This window comes from Vicia villosa, linkage group LG2 (genome assembly GCF_029867415.1).
Source record: "Vicia villosa cultivar HV-30 ecotype Madison, WI linkage group LG2, Vvil1.0, whole genome shotgun sequence".
Taxonomy (NCBI): Eukaryota; Viridiplantae; Streptophyta; class Magnoliopsida; order Fabales; family Fabaceae; genus Vicia; species Vicia villosa.
Genome location: NC_081181.1, coordinates 142,233,427 through 142,248,345, shown reverse-complemented (window position 1 = coordinate 142,248,345; position 14,919 = coordinate 142,233,427).

Below are 14,919 nucleotides of genomic sequence, written 5' to 3'. Positions count from 1 at the left end.
ATTGATTTTCAAAACGAAGTGGGGCCTCTCGAATATTAGAGAGTGTAAGTCCCATTTCTTTTCCTTTTGTACAGTTTTTTTCAAAAACAATAAAACATTCTTCAAAACAAAACTTTTTCAAACAATTTTCAAATCATTTTCAAAACCATCCACCCTGATTTATGAAAATAAAACAGGGGCCTCTCGAATATTAGAGAGTATAAGACCCACTCCTTTTTTCCTTTTTTACTGTTTTTCTTTATACAGAAAACTCTTTCAAAAAACAAAAACTTTCAAACCGTTTTTCAAACGACGCGTCTGTTAACAAAACAATTTCAAAACTTTTCAATATACCATGGGCCTCCATGTAGGTATAAGTCCCAAGCCCTTTTGTACATCCCCATTCCAGTACATGAAATTAGGTATTTCATTGTACGCCTTTTGTACATATCTCAATCTGTTTTTTTAACTTTGAATAACAAACCAAAAATGAAGGTTTCTTTAAATCTTCCCAAAAATATCATGGGCCTCCATGTAGGTATAAGTCCCAAGCCCCTTTTGTAAATACCTGTTTACATAGCTTTGAATAAATTCAAGTGGACCTCTCCCCGAGTGTGAGTCCCGAGCCCTGTGTATACAAATGGAGCATGCTTACAGGTATATTTCCTTCATAAACTCCATTATACACGCACACTTTGTCATATATAACTGTTCATATAACTGTTCATGTACTTGTGCATATTTGTTTGTACTTGTTCATATTTGTGATTGTGTTATATGCTTGTTCAACTTAGTACAACACTAGGTTCCCCATAGCCTCCTATTGGGCTTCGTGCAAAGAATCTCCACTAGTTTAGGTTAGGACATAGAGTATGGTTTCCCGGTGAAATCGCTCTAAGAGCTCAAACCAACTATACCATGCCTCCCCTTGGGCTTTGTACAAACGAGTGACCCTCCCATAGCCTCCTCTTGGGCTTACAATGCAAGGACCCTGGATTGTCCCTCCCATAGCCTCCTCTTGGGCTTACAATGCAAGGACCCTCGGATAGCCTCCTCTTGGGCTTCGTACAAGGACCCACGGGCTTCTTATAAGCATCCCCCAATATCCAAAACCAAATACCCTAGGAGATTAGACATTTTTCATCTCTATGCTAGGAGTATCTCTTATATATCATCACAAACAATCAATCAATCAATCAAACCCTTTTTGCCACAAGGCTGGCTAATCAATCAAACTTTTTACCACCGTACTGGATGATTAATCAAAGTTTTTGTCACAAGGCTGACTTCATTGAAACTTTTGCCACGAGGCTGGCTGATTAATCAAAACTTTTTGTCACAAGGCTGACTTCATTGAAAGTTTTTGCCACAAGGCTGGTTAAACAAACAAACAAAATTAAACAGATGTATGTGATGATATAGATTAGATACATCTAGCATTTAGACGACATTTGTCTATTTTCCTTTGCTTCCACTAGCATAAGTGGGAACTACGATTGCTCTGACTTTCTCAACATCCCTTTGAGAATACGTAGGCACAAGGTCATATCCTTGGCGAGCAAAACTTCTCCCTCAAACCATTCAAACCTTAGCACCCGTAGACCCCGAGCTACAGATGCTCTGATTCCCTCTAGGGGATATGTATGCAGAGGATCGCGATGATCTTTGCGAGCATAATCAAACAAACACCTTAGATCCCACCTCTTTTCTCACAACAGAACCTCTCAACAACATGGAATGAAAAACAAAGCAAAGAAACCTATAGAGTACTATAGATACGTTGGGTGCTAATACCTTCCCTTCGTATAACCAACCCTCTTACCCAAAGATCTCTCCCCCCACTTTTAGGTTATTGCAGCTTTTTTCCTTTTCCTCTTTTGGAAATAATAAAAAGTTTGGTCGAAACAAAGAAAAATCATTTTTTATGAGCACTCGAGCCCAAAGAAGGCATCAGGTGTCTCATCCCACAAAAAAGAGGAACAAAACGATTTTTCGCCCGCGACAGGAGGCACAGAAGAAATACCTATCTAGGACAACATGACATTCCAAACGTGAGAAGCAACCAAACAAAACAAGAAGAGATTATCGATATCTTCCAGAGGCCCAAGACAAAGGGGGGCAAACGAGATTATGCGCACAAAAAATAATACCTCTTGTAGACATTTCATCTCGCGTAGGCAGCCTTTGCTTATGACATATTACCTCGGCTGAGCTGTTAACTGAGGAGAAAAGAATTGATCAACCCCTTTTTCGAATTCGTATAATTGCATTTTAGCGCATTTTTTTTATGATTATTAACTAGGTTGAACTAGTAACCGAGGGAAAAATTTTTGTCCAATTTAACTAAAAAATTAAATAATGAATCTTTGTTGTCCATTAACAAAGTAACAATGGTCAAGACATTGCCAACTCATCAATCCACATGAAACATCAATGATCCGCATGAAATCCTCACCAATTAATTAGAACGTGAATGCCACAAAGATCTATCATGGATGTAAAGTGTTACTCCCTCCATTTTTTATTATAAGTCGTTTTAAACTTTTCACACAGATTAAGAAAATTAATAATTGTTGTATGAAAATGAGAAATTATGAAGGTTTTTACAAAATTATCCTTCATTAATGACATGTGGAAGATAAATTTATATAATTGAAAGGAGAGAGAATAATAAATATTTAAGGATATAATAGGAAAAATAGCATTAATTATTTATTGGAATTGTAAAATGACTTATATTAAAATACAATTTTTTTTTCCAAAACGACTTATAATAAAAAACGGAGGGAGTAAAATGTAAACTTAATGTAATGAAATAAATGACAATGAAAGCAGTTTAATGAAATACAACATCATTTTCTAGGAAGAATTGTAAGGGTAGAAAAATATTTCAAGGTTGGTATCTTAATGTAATCTCTTCTTTTATAATTTCTTGTTAAAAATATTTAATGTTAGTTAGGAAAACATGGATGTAACTTAATCATGTTATTTGTTATAGTTGTGTCAAGTAAAATGTTTAATGTTGTTCTTGTTGAGATTTCATGTCACTACTAAGAATATTGACTTTAGAGACGGAAGAAATTTGTATCTAAAATGCTTAAATTTCGTCTCTAACATATTTGGAGACGGATTCTGAGACGCAAAAAGATCCCTCTTTAAAATATTGGTCACAAACGCGTCAGAGACGAATCTTTTAGTTCCCTCTATATTCGGAGACGAAATTTGTCCGTCATTGGATAGTAACTTCTGTCTCACCTGGTTACTGATTAATTGATTAATTCCGTCTCTGCAGAGACGGAAATTTTCGTCTCTATCAATTCCGTGTCTGCATTAATTTTTTCGGTCTCCAAAATTTTGTCTCTGTCAGACATAATTCTTGTCTCTAAATTTAAAATAATTTTTTGTACGATTTTTTATTATTCATCCTTTTAAATATAATCAATATTATAATGTACAACCTGGACATAATTTAAATATTATTATAGAATAAATTTGAATTTAGAACATTCATGAGCAAAATATAGTAATAATAAAATAATATTTTCAATAACATTTTAAAACATAGATGATAGCAAAATGATACTTGCAACAATGCAAGATAAAATGATAGTAGAATGATCCTTACAATGCATTAGAAAATATAGCAATAGTTTAGTAACTAGTCATATTAAAAATGTATCCATAACTTCAAAATAAAAATAGTACTACCTAAATATAAATCTAATCCATGAAGTTGTTATCATTCTCTCCTTCATTTTCAATACCATCCTTTTCTTCCATGCCAACATCATCTTCTTTCATGCCAATATTTTCCTCTCCTTCATTATCAATGCCATTATCTCCTTCATTGCCAATATCATCATCATCATCATCATCATCATCATCATCATCATCATCATCTTCTTCTTCTTCTTCAAGAAATAAACTTTGCATATTTTTGTCATGCATTAGTTTTTGAAACATGCGCTCCCATCTATTCACCTTTTGTTTTATACTTTCTTGTTCAAGAGTCTTTTGTTGAAGTTGATTTGTTAATTCTTGAACTTGATCTTTCAATGCAACAACCTCTTCCGACAATGTTGTATCATTAGAAATGATATTTTTTGCGGATGATTTGATAGTAGCGGCTTAAGATCCTAATCCAAATATGCGCCCCTTATTGTTTATACCACCAACCACTTCCATGTATATGTTATTATCTAACAGCAGTGTATATGTTATATGTTATTATCTAACTGCACTATCCATTCTTTCAACCATCCATTTGCGATGCTCGGGAAATTCCATTATACTCTGACCAAAAATGAGTTGACACATCAATTGCAATAGAAAGGAGTTTAAACAAACGTCATGTCATGATTAGGTTCACATGAAAAGCACTCTACGTATAGACTAAAACTCTTCATCACTTACAAGAAATAAAATTCCAATTCATCAATTTCATTATATATCTTTCTAGAAATATAACCATTTTACATGAACATAGAGTGTATGTGTATATATTAAAAGCGAGAACAACTTTTTTGACATCACAGTTAAATTGTTAACCACATAAAGTATTTTTATTCCATATATTTTTATATTCAATCCATACAATTGCACCAGTAAATATATAATGCAGATATAAAACTATACAATTCTAACATGAAAAAATTTTAAATTAGAAAATATATTTTAAATTAGGCATATGAGTATTATAGACTATTTTATAATTTATACTTGAAAGTGATAACGAAATTAAAATAACTTTATGGTATTTAAAATATAAAAGCTACACCATATTATTTTATGAAAAATTGCTATTAGAAATATATCTCATCCAAGATGAAATAAGTACCTTGTCTTTTGAAAGCTCTCCAACTACTTTGATGATATATTGCTTCTTTTCTAATTAAGCCAACATCAATCTATTACAAACAAAATTCAAGTTAAAATAGTTGTATGAAAAAGAGTACTGAATGTTGGATATATTCATTGTAAATCAAATATACTATATTAAAATATCATGGTTATATTTTTAGATATCCATGAATCAATGGTTAACCTTCAAAAACAACACATATGTTTCATCATTGGCAAAAGATGTTCAATTATGCACTCAAAACCTTCAAAAAGAAAACTTGAATGTCAACACTGTTAATTAGCATACTACATCTAGGTCTTCACTTAAACTAATAAATAATTCTTCAAGAACCAAAGGTAAAAATTTTTCTTAGTAACCAAATTAAAAGGATAAAGTATGTCAAGATATAAACCAGAGAAATGCAAAATAACAGGACCATGCATATCTAGAATTATGGATTTGAAGTTCAAACTATTTAACTTATGTGCATGTTTAGAACCCTGCATATATGTCACTTACTCTTTCATAAAAAAATGAATTTCTTTTCGCACAACATATGAAATTCATATTTTAACCATCAATCCTCTAAGTCTTAAAACTCTAACCAATAAAAATTATTAGTTTTGATTTGTAGCTTAAATAAAATAATAAGCAGTTATCAAAGTAGATAACAAAAAACAGGGGCATGTATGGAAAATTTCCAGTTTAAGATAAAACCTAACTAATACAACAAGAACAAATTCACATAACACATCTAATAAGGAAAATTTCTCTTGAGGATATAATTATAACACAAGAAATATGGAAACCTTCTTGTACCGGATGAAACTTCAATAGATGATAAAGAAAGTTTGCTAACATAGGGATTGTGAAACACTCTTAGTTTCTATGTGGAATCATAAACATAACTTCTACATACAAAACTTATAACTCTACTCTAAACAATTGACCTAGTGGTGACGACAATTGAGATGAAATTATTTGAACACGGAGATAATCCTTCTCTGAATTCCGTCTCCGAACAGTATTTTATTGATATAATTTACAAATTTATCAATTGAAGACGGGCTCTGAGACAAAAGTATTTAGAGACGAAATTATCCGTCTCTAAATATTGTCACTATATAGCCAAATTTAATTTCAGTCTCTATCATCAAAATTCCTTCTTTAAGTTCATCTCTAACAGAGAAGGAACAATTCTCTCTCTAAATTCGGTCATTGTTCAACATTTTTCTAGTAGTGTGTTTAACTACTATATTTATTTTGTTTATTTTTTGTTGTTGTTTTTTAGATTTAAGGTTTAAAGATTATATTGATGACGTTGTTATTGTTATTGTTGAGATTTAATGTTTAACGATTTTATTAGATTTTTGTTGTTGTTGTTGTTGTTTTTGTTGTTATTGTTGTTGTTGAGAAAAATTTAGAATTTGTCAACAAATTTGATACTTTGGAGATTGAAACAAAAAAAAAACAAGTTAAAACAAAATAATTAGGTGAATAGGGTATTTCACCACGGTATTATTTTCAACCGATGTAAAAAGTGCCACAGTTTTGGAAATAAAAAAAATATTGTTGCTAGGGATCAAATCCATGATTAATTTTATCTCCTTGGTTGGTAGTTCATTAGAAGAAAAAAGTTGTACATTTTTGGTAACACTCAAATATAAAAGCTAGTAAAAATATTAGTTATTAAATTTTATTTTTTTTTTCTTTTTGTTTCAAAGGGTCGCGTAAATAAAGGAATTTTGTCTCGATTCTGAATTTGATAAGTTATATATTGAAGTTGTATTTGTATAGCTGGAGGTTGTTTTCATTCTTACATTGCTAAGGTTTTTGGACACTTGAAAGTATAAATTTACGAGAGCAGCCTCATTTTTTGATTTAATATTTGAAGATGAGATTCAAACACATTTAACATGGTATCAAAGTTGGGTTATAAGTACTTGTTAGTTACCAATTTGGGGTAAATATCTTAAGTAATTTTTGGTAACTCTCAAGTCTTTTTGTGGTTAATAGTGGTATTTTATTGTCATTTGGTATATATTTATTCTTATATTTATATTATTGTTGAATAGTTCTTATCTTTGCAATCTATGTTGGATTTTGTAGTTTTTATAGATAATTGGAAGCTTGGACCATGGAAAAAGCACTTTGAAGATGTTCCAAGACCAAAGCCAAAGATTGCTGAAAAGAGGTAGCACGCTAAGCGAGGTTGAGCCCGCTAAGCGCGCTTTTGAAGAGAAGAAGGAAGTTCTGGCAGAGAGTTCCGCGCTAAGCGAGGTCTGAAGCCCGCTTAGCGCGGTTGGGCGGTTTAAGCAATTTTTGATAGCGCGCTTAGCGGGCTGCACCGCGCTAAGCGCGGTCTGCGAAACTTTGTTTATTTGTTTATGGGCCAGATCATTTTTTTAGGAGATGTAGAGATATTTTAGAGAGAAACAAGAGCATAATACACTGTAGCAAACATATAGTTGAAGATTGGAAGCCTTGATCGTCGATTAATCGCCTTTGATGCTTGTTGATCTTCATCCTTTCCTTCTTGTGCAAGCTACCATTCTCATGGATAGCTAAATCCCTTTTGTATCAAGATAAGATGTAATCTTCCTAGCCTTTTGTATGTTTTTCTTGTGAATATATGTGTATGAACAAGTGATGATCAATATAGATGGTTTAGTTTGTTTATTAAAGCTTTTTCTTTGGTATAAATGTTTGAGACATCAATGTTTGTATCTAGACCTAACTCATCATCTTTCAAACTATAAGTTGCAGACATGGATTTAGAGTTTGATGTTTACTAAGTATCGGTTTTTAAAACGTTATTTGTATTGTTTAAATGGTGGAGAAATCGTCGGTTAAACAATACGGTAAATCTAGCTATATCGTTGCGGACACGGACGATATAGGTGTCGATACGTAATTATATTGATCGTTAGCAAGTTCATAAGCATATATTTATAAGGAAACATACAAACTTAGGTCGATGAAATCGAATCTTGATGCATTTTCTTTAACTTAGAACCTTCATTAATTTACTCTTTGCTACTAAAGTGATTGAATGACCTTTTGCAAACCTAAAACTAAAGTAACATTAACTCAAGACAAAATAGGCTATAGAACGGCGGTGATATCTCAATAATCCCTGTGGATACGATATAAACGAAAAGTACACCACAATACTCTTTCAACAAAATGGCGCCGTTGCCGGGGATTGTTGTTTAGATATTGCAAGCATTGCAATAGTTTGTTTTGTATTGAGTCTTATAATTAATATCTTGTTTCTAAATTTATTTTCCTTGTGTTTGTTAATTTGCTTGGTTAGTTTTTCAGATTACAGTTTATGCGAGGACGTATACCTGCAGATCAACTCCTTTTTGATCCTGAGATTGAGAGGACTGCTCGTAGAGAGAATAGCAAAACTCGTAGGAGGAGACTGAAGGATAGAAAAACACTTAGAAAGGGGGGGGTTTGAATAAGTGTAGCTTTAAAAACTTGACCGTTAAAAATAAATTGCACAGTTATTTTTATCCTGGTTCGTTGTTAACTAAACTACTCCAGTCCACCCCCGCAGAGATGATTTACCTCAACTGAGGATTTAATCCACTAATCGCACGGATTACAATGGTTCTCCACTTAGTCAGCAACTAAGTCTTCCAGAGTCTTCTGATCACACACTGATCACTCCAGGAACAACTGCTTAGACACCCTCAAAGACTTTCTAGAGTATTCTGATCCACACGATCACTCTAGTTACAACCTGCTTAGATAACCTCTAAGACTTCCTAGAGTATTCTGATCCACACGATCACTCTAGTTCCTTACAACTTAATGTAATCAATTCTAAGAGTATTACAATTGCTTCTTAAAAGCTATAATCACAAACTGTGATATTTCTCTTAACGTTTAAGCTTAATCTCACTAATATATTACAACAGCAATGTAGTGAGCTTTGATGAAGATGAAGATTCTGAGCTTTGAATAGAACAGAGTTTCAGCAAGTTAATATGAGTTGTTTTGTTCAGAATCGTTAACCTTGCTTCTCATCAGAACTTCATATTTATAGGCGTTGGAGAAGATGACCGTTGAGTGCATTTAATGCTTTGCGTGTTCCGTACAGCATCGCATTTAATGTTATACGCTTTTGTCAACTACCTCGAGCCTTGTTCATGCTGTGTCTACTGACGTTGCCTTTAATAGCTTCTAACGTTCCTTTTGTCAGTCAGCGTAGCTTGCCACTTGTACTTCCTTCTGATCTGATGTTTGTGAATACAACGTTTGAATATCATCAGAGTCAAACAGCTTGGTGCAAAGCATCTTCTGATCTTCTGACCTTGAAGTGCTTCTGTGCGTGATACCATCAGAACTTCAGTGCTTCTGATCTCATGTTCTTCTGATGCTTCCATAGACCCATGTTCTGATTCTGCTTCGACCATCTTCTGATGTCTTGCCAGACCATGTTCTGATGTTGCATGCTGAACCCTTGAGAGACAAAGCTTCTGAGCGCTGAATTATGCATACTCTTTATATATTTCCTGAAAAGGAAATTGCATTGGATTAGAGTACCATATTATCTTAAGCAAAATTCATATTATTTGTTATCATCAAAACTAAGATAATTGATCAGAACAAATCTTGTTCTAACAATCTCCCCCTTTTTGATGATGACAAAAACATATATAAATGATATGAATTTGCGATCAGAAAGAGCAGACGGCAAAAGACAAATTACACAGCTATAGCATAAGCATGTGAATATGTCTCCCCCTGAGATTAACAATCTCCCCCTGAGATAAATAATCTCCCCCTGAAATAAATACTCGAAGAACTTTAATAAAGGACTTCCCTGATTATTTCGGTAGAGACGATCACATAAGCTTCTGTCTTCAGAGAATTCATAGCTTCTGACTTCTGCTTCCATTGGACAGCTTCAGAACTAGAATTTCTTTAGATCCTTAGAACACTCACAGCTTCTGATTCCTGCTTCCGTTTAGGACAGCTTCAGAACTTGAATTTCTCTGATCATCAGAACATTCACAACTTCTGATTCCTGCTTCCATCTAGGACAGCTTCAGAACTTGAATTTCTTTGATCTTCAAAACATTCACAGCTTCTGATTCTTGCTTCCATCTAGGACAGCTTCAGAACTTGAATTTCTTTGATCTTCAGAACATTCACAGCTTCTGATTTCTGCTTCCATTTAGGACAACTTCAGAGCTTGAGTTTTCTGGATCTTTAGAACATTCACAGCTTCTGATTTCTGCTTCCCTCGGATAGCTTCAGAGCTTTGAATTTCTACCAACATCACTTCATGCTAGATTTGTATCAGAACATTGTTGAATGTACCAGAGCATCATCAGAGCATCTCTACATCCTGAAATGTTACAGAACAAAAACTAAACGACAAAAGTCAGCATGAACGAGTCAGAACATAAAATGTATATTAGAACACATGATATGTATCAGAGCCATATAGGCTAAAATAATGTATCAGAGCAAATAGAATTTTGTCAGAGCAAATAGACAAATATGGATCAAATTCTATTATCAGTGCTTCTGATTCATTCTTCTTTCTTGCTTCTGATTTCTGAAGCTTGACAGCACTCAGCTTGCTTCAGTTTCCATGAGCTTATTCTTTTTACAGAATAACACTTCTTATGGTTTTGCTTCTTGTGTTTGCTTTGAAGATTCTCTTCACTTCTTTATACCTGCAAAACACTTAAACCATATAGAACTTGCAGTTCTTGTTAGTAAATGTGTGGGAGCTTTACCCAGCAACTGATATATTAATCAAATCATTTATCATTTATCTTCTCCCCCTTTTGTCATAACATCAAAAAGCATATTTCAAAAAAAAATTCAGATGAATAAAACGACAAATAAAATCACTGGAATGTAAAAACAAAGAAACTTTTCATTGATAATCAACAAGAAAGATTACAAAAGAGGAATGCAGGAAAACAGATGCAACAAGGAAAGAAAACTACAAAGACCAAAGGACTAAGATCCTAGCCTACGCAAAATCCGCGCCAGAACATCATGAATCCCGTCAGTGCTTGTAGCTTGCCTTGCCATGAAGGAGCGAAACTCAGCATTGGCTACTTCTTGCGCGTCCAAACGAGAAGCCAGCATAGCTTGATTCTGATGAAGAGCTTCCAAGGTCTCCATCAGAGCTGAGGCTTCACCAGAAGAAGAGGCACCAGAATTTCTGCCAAAAGGGACAGCAATCTCAGCAGGGTGATTTTCTGGGAGATCTTCAGCTTGTGCATCTTCCATTTCCTCATCTGAGTCTGACTCAGAAGTAGCCTTAGCATATTCTGGTTCAGGCAGCTCAGAAGTTCCAACTTCCAACGCTTGAAGAATAGCTGCTAGGTTTGTTGGAGGAGTAGGACCAGCAACTTCAGCAGGATAAACCACTACTGGAAAGACCATGTGAGGTGCTTTTTCAGAAGGGTTCATTCTGAACCAGTTAAACAGCCACTGAAAATCTCCAGTCAGCACAGGAAACCATGGTCTCCACACCACGATGTCTCTGCAGAGATTTTCTTCTTCCAACTCATCTGCAGGTATCTTCTCCTCAAGAACACTTCTGTTCCTGATGAGATGGTGATAGCTGCTTTCACCAACTTCCAACTGAAGACCACGAACACCAGGAGCTTCAGACATGATCCTTCTCTGAGTGTCTGTAGCCCTAACCAGAAAATCCTGACGAAAGGTATCCCAAAGGTTGCTTGTAGCATACTCATCCAGATGGTTAAGGTGAGCAGCACCCAGAATCTCCAACCAGTCATTTACATCAGAATGTAAAAGCTCCAGAAATGATTGAGTGGTAGGGGTTGGAGGGTTGACAGTGAACCTGGAGTAGGGAAAAACAACACTATAGGGGTTAGGTGTTCTGGTGGGAAAAGGGTGTGAGAGAGATGAAGAAATATCTGATGGATGGGTTGAAGGAGAGGAGATATCAGATGGTGAAGAAGGTGGTTCCGAGAGGATGAATGAGGAGGAAGAGGTGGTGGAGGTCTGTGAAGAAGGAGGTGATTGAGGGGTACCGTCAAGGGGTTGATACACACGTCTAGAGTAATTTCCAGACATCATAGCTTCAAACGGGTTCACTTTGAGAGGGTCATAGGTGATCCTTACTCTTTTTGGTTTGGTTTCTAGTTCAGCAGTTGCCTTTCTCTTTTGTTTCCGATCATTATCTTGATTCCCAGAGCTTGACGATGGATTCATGATGAAGTTGCAGATATTGGAAACTGCTAGGGTTTATGATATGAATGCAAAGAGAGAGAACGAAAAAGAAACTGAATGCAAAGTGAGAGAAATATAAGAGGGAAAAGAAACGTTTGAAGAATATAAAAAGAAAACTGAAAGAGAGTAAATGATGAAAAGCATTTAATGTTACGTGACGTGAGGAGAGATAATAATGACAAAAGACGTGATTTGCACAATTACCTAAGTAGACGTCCCCTCAACTGCACGCACGCTTGTCCAGGAATAGTGAACACGTGTTTACCATCTGGATAGCCAGTTACAGCTGTTTTGCTTTTAAAGAGATTCTGAATCAACTTAGACAATGAAACGTTAGTAATAACTGAATCACAATTTCTAATTGATTTCAATCAGAACTTCTTAAAAAAACAATTTCATTTCAGAAGATACTCATACATAAGAACTTCTCATCTTCTCATTCTGGGCTTGTTTCTGAAGACCCATTTTGTACCGATTATATTGAATCCATCTGGTCTAGGAACAAGATCCCAAACATCATTCCTTGTAAACTGATTTAGTTCTTCTTGCATAGCAATTATCCAGTCTGGATCTTCTAGAGCATGATCAACAGAAGTTGGCTCGATCAAAGATACAAGACCTAATTGACAGTCTGCATTGTTCTTAAGGAATGCTCTTGTTCTGATTGGATCATCCTTCTTTCCAAGAATGACATCTTCTGAATGACCAGAAATGAGCCTGGATGATCTTCTGACAGATGGTTCTTCAGAAATGCTTAGATTCTCCAGAGAAGCTGATACTTGATCTTCAGATTCTTTGCTTCTGAGAAGCTCTGCTTCTGATGCGTTGCTTCTTGGCTCAACAACTTCTGATATATCAATATCACAATCTGCAAAATTATCAAACTGCTTTGGTTTTTCAGAACCAAGCTTATCATCAAACCTGATATTGATTGATTCTTCTACAATCAATGTTTCAGTATTGTATACTCTGTAGCCTTTTGAGCGTTCAGAATATCCAAGAAGGAAACATTTTTGTGCTTTGGAATCAAACTTACCAAGATGATCTTTAGTGTTCAGAATAAAGCATACACATCCAAAAGGATGGAAATATGAAACGTTGGGCTTTATATTCTTCCACAATTCATAAGGAGTCTTATTTAGAATAGGTCTGATAGAGATTCTATTCTGAATATAGCATGCAGTGTTTATTGCTTCTGCCCAGAAATGCTTAGCCATATTGGTTTCATTGATCATGGTTCTGGCCATTTCTTGCAGAGTCCTATTCTTTCGTTCTACAACTCCATTTTGCTGTGGAGTTCTAGGACAAGAGAAATCATGGGCAATACCATTTTCTTTGAAGAACTCTTCAAAGGATCTGTTCTCAAATTCACCACCATGATCACTTCTGACCTTTATGATTTTACACTCTTTTTCAGATTGAATCTGAATGCAGAAATCAAAGAACACTGAATGAGACTCATCCTTGTGTTTCAAGAATTTTACCCACGTCCAGCGGCTATAATCATCTACGATGACTAATCCATATTTCTTCCCTCTGACAGATGCTGTTTTGACTGGGCCAAACAGATCAATGTGCAAGAGTTCTAATGGCCTTGAGGTAGAAACAACATTCTTGGACTTGAATGCAGGTTTGGAGAACTTGCCCTTCTGACATGCTTCACAAAGAGCATCTGATTTGAATTTCAGATTAGGGAGTCCTCTGACAAGATCCAGTTTGTTAATCTGAGAAATCTTTCTCAAACTAGCATGACCTAATCTTCTGTGCCAGACCCACTGCTCTTCAGAAACAGACATAAGACAAGTCACCTTCTGACTCATAAGATCTTGCAGATCTGTCTTATAAATGTTGTTCTTCCTCTTGCCCGTAAATAGGATTGAGCCATCCTTCTGATTTACAGCCTTGCAAGACTTTTGATTAAAGATTATATCATAACCATTGTCACTCAATTGACTGATAGATAAGAGGTTATGTGTTAATCCTTCTACAAGAAGTACATTAGAAATGGAAGGAGAGTTACCAGACTTTATAGTTCCAGAGCCAATTATCTTGCCCTTCTGATCTCCTCCAAACTTGACTTCTCCTCCAGACTTAAGCACCAGGTCTTGGAACATAGACCTTCTTCCTGTCATGTGTCGTGAGCATCCAGAGTCCAGGTACCACGACATGTTGTGCTTTGTCCTTTTTGCAGCCAAGGATATCTGCAATAGGAATAATCTTATCCTTAGGTACCCACATTTTCTTGGGTCCTTTCTTGTTAGATTTTCTCAAGTTCTGATTGAACTTGGGTTTAACATTGTAAGCAATAGGAGGAACAGCATGATAATTCTTAATGTGAGTTTCATGATATTTCCTAGGTTGTGTCACATGCTTTTTAGTGTGTGTAATGTGAAAACTTTGAGCATGTGAAGTGTGCCTAATATCATGGGAGTGGCCATACTTGAACTGATCATACAATGGCTTGTATGTGATTTTCATTTCATCAACAGGTTCAAGTTTGTATGGGGTTTCACCCTCAAAACCAATGCCGACTCTTTTGTTTCCAGACACAGCATATATCATAGAAGCTAGCTGACTTCTGCCAATACTTCTAGATAAGAACTTCCTGAAACTTAAATCATATTCTTTCAGAATATGGTTTAAACTAGGAGTGGATTTTTCTGAATCAGAAGGAGATCCAACATTATTGGATAATTTTAAAAGTTTTTCTTTTAATTCAGAATTCTCCAACTCAAGCTTCTTTGTTTCAAATTCAAATAGCTTTTTCAGCTTTTTGTATGTGAGACTAATCTGAGACTTGAATTCCAGAAGTTCTGTTAGACCGGAAACTAACTCATCTCTAGTAAGTTCAGAAAATA